The sequence below is a fragment of the Cannabis sativa genome, chromosome 2 (genome assembly GCF_029168945.1).
Source record: "Cannabis sativa cultivar Pink pepper isolate KNU-18-1 chromosome 2, ASM2916894v1, whole genome shotgun sequence".
NCBI classification, from domain to species: Eukaryota; Viridiplantae; Streptophyta; class Magnoliopsida; order Rosales; family Cannabaceae; genus Cannabis; species Cannabis sativa.
The window spans coordinates 32,684,085-32,687,141 of record NC_083602.1 but is presented as its reverse complement, the minus strand read 5'-3'; the positions used below and the strand labels follow the sequence as shown (position 1 = coordinate 32,687,141).

At 25.8% G+C, this 3,057-nt stretch overlaps 1 long non-coding RNA gene across 1 annotated transcript; it reads right to left on the bottom strand.

The window, feature by feature from the left end:
• Window positions 1-391: 391 nt before the first annotated feature.
• LOC133033959 (uncharacterized) lies at window positions 392-1,518 on the bottom strand. The gene is made up of 2 exons (XR_009685962.1): window positions 687-1,518; window positions 392-609 (listed from the first exon to the last, which is right to left on the bottom strand). It is a non-coding gene; the product is annotated as an uncharacterized LOC133033959 (long non-coding RNA).
• Window positions 1,519-3,057: the final 1,539 nt, after the last annotated feature.

The window sequence follows — 3,057 nt, the reverse complement described above, 5'->3', positions numbered from 1 at the left end:
ATGATGTTTTTATAAAAATAATTTTGAATATTTTTCAAAAACTTATGTTGTAATATAATATAAAATAAGTAGCACATATATAATTATAATATTTCATCAATATGTTCTATTATTTTCTTTTCTCTTAGCTAATAATAGAAAGTATTGCACATAATAAACACACTTAATTTAAAAAGAGTTCTAGCTAAAATAATAACAAAATAGAGATCCACCAAACAACAATATTAAAATTTACTTCAAGTCTAATTATACCAATACATAACTCATTGAAGACTATTAGAAGCTCTGGAAAGTACACAAAAAGAAATTTAACACTATAAAACTAAAAATAATAAACTATGTAGCAGCAATGATAATACACTAACCAAATTTGTTTAGTCAAATACAACCCTAAAACTTAAAAGCATGAGTTAAACAGCATGACGCTAAAACACCACCAATACAATACATAAATAGTAAGAGAAACAACGTAATAAATCTTTACAGTGAGAACTACTGCATATATCTATATATATAGTAAGAAACCACTACCTCCTTTTGTAACACCAATTAAAACTTTTCAAGTGCATCCAAATAATTTGCTGGTATCACATGTCCCTTTTCTCTCATCTATAAAATTAGACATGTAGATTAATAACACAAAACAAAAACAGATACAAATGTAATGTACACAAAGGTCATTTTACCAAGTGTTTTTCCCTCCTGATGTTCTTCTTCACATTCCTCTCAGCGTCTTCTTCATCCAGTTTTGTTTGTGACAATAACTTCTTCCCTGATAGAACCAGGTCATGCTATGCACACCCATCTTACATCATTATTCTCATATTAGAAAAGAAAGAAAATAAAAATTATAAAATATAGCTTACCAAACCATCGTCTTGAATAGATTTATTAATGATATTTTTGAAAACCATTTTAAACGCTCTACAACCCTCTGTATGTAAACTTGGCGATTCCAGGTTGAATATGACAATATTATTATGTGTGAAAATCATTATCATCTGAGAAGTCAATTAAAATATATGATACATAGAAGAAGACAAGAAATAAAAAGGACCTAGCATTGGTCGAATCAAATAGTTACATAAATAAACATATACATATGTATATTTAATAGAAATTTAAGAAATGGCTGCCTCAGATCGATATATATGAGAGATTGAGAGAGAGAAGAAAGAAGAATCAGAATATTGGTATCGCAATATGAAATCAATATATATAGCTAAATTAAATGTCAAATTTTGTATTGGTATGTAAATTATATATTTTGATTGAATTGATGATGATCGACTTACCAGGATTTTGACTGTATATCTGATACAATTATGAGGAGATACTTTTTGTGATTGCTTGCGAAATAACTTACGGTACGTAATTTTGAATATAACCGAACCAAAAATAAACCATTAATGAGAATGAGACTCTTTCTTTTGCTTAACTAAGATAATTAACAATGAGACAAAACTCAAGTTGACTAATTCAATATTTTGATACCGACCTTTGTAACTTTGTAATGGGCCGTAAAGTTTGAATAACTGGTACGTATAAATTAATTAATTGTAGTTTATTATATAATAGAATATTAAATAAATAAAAATTTTCAAAAATTATAGTTTGTTAGAGAGATAGGTAAGTTAATCGTAAATATTATTTAATTTTTTGGTTTAATTATTGGGTTTATTTTTTGAAATTTGAATTTAGCCGTGTAAAAAAATTTCAAAAAGGTTGTTAGAGAGATATGTGGGTAAGATATTTTTTTAATTTAAAAAAAGATGGTTTAATATTTTGGATTTAATTATTGGGTTTATTTATTTGTTAACGTTTAACGTTAACCGTCTGTTAAGTTAATCGTGTAAGGCTAAATAAAAAAAGGAATCGTTAAACCAAGAATCGTTAAACCAAGAATTGCCGTTAGATAGGCACTTTTAATATATAAAGATATATATATATATATTAATCAAATATAGGGTGCACTGTTCACACTAAACATTCCCACTAATCTAGTCCATATCCCCTAAGACTAAAGAATTTGTGTGTGTTGTTTTTACTTCCATTAGCTGTTCGGTAAAGATTGTCGCGGATTTCTTTGCCCACTAGGCCCGTGTTAAGAAGATTCAGACTCAAGATTGTCTAAGGGAAGTGGCCCCTTTTTGTGGTAACTAGCCAATTTTAGTTTATATAGTTTCAATTAAAAAAAAAAAAAAAAAAAAAACACCCTTTTAATTATAAATAAGTTAATTAATAAATAATTTTGATTTTGTTATGTTATTACAAGGAATGAAAGAGGATTGAACATTGACCTTCTCCTAAAGGGAGAAAATATGTGGAACCAAGCCTAAACCACAAAAATAACTTCAGTTATATGTTAGTTAAGTTATATAACTTTTGTTTATAATAATCATAATAAGCCCTTCATATTACAAACTAATCACTATATATTATTGGTTAGTTCCAACCTTATCCCCACACATATTCTTATTTACAAATGTATTACTTAATTCTAATATTTTTTTCTTATGTTCCCTCAACCATGTTTGATGCATGGCTTGTGTCTACAATAAGTATACCTACTAAATTGTGTATTCAAAATTAGAGACAAACACAATTATAAATAAACAACAAATCATACATAAAAATCTTTAAAAAGACAATTTTATTGAAACCCAAAACTTCGTACGTTCAATAATAATGCCACTTGTTTGTTTGATCACGTGCTACATTCAAAGAAAAACACAAATAAACCACATTCTTTTTTTTTTCTTTAAAATGTATAACAATGCATGTAAAAAATAACCTTCGATTAGAGGTAATAAAATAGAATGAAAATAATTTTTATTTTATTCTGTTATATTATTACATTTTATAGTATTAGAATATCATTTTAATAGAATAATCTTTCTATCATTTTAGTGAAATGACTATTTTATTTTAAAATAGAAAAAAAAATCATTCCAATACAAAATATAAAAAATTAATATTTTTTTCATTAATTTTTTTATATACATTTTAAATATAATTTTATTCCATTCTTATTTTCATTCTCATTTTTATTTATAT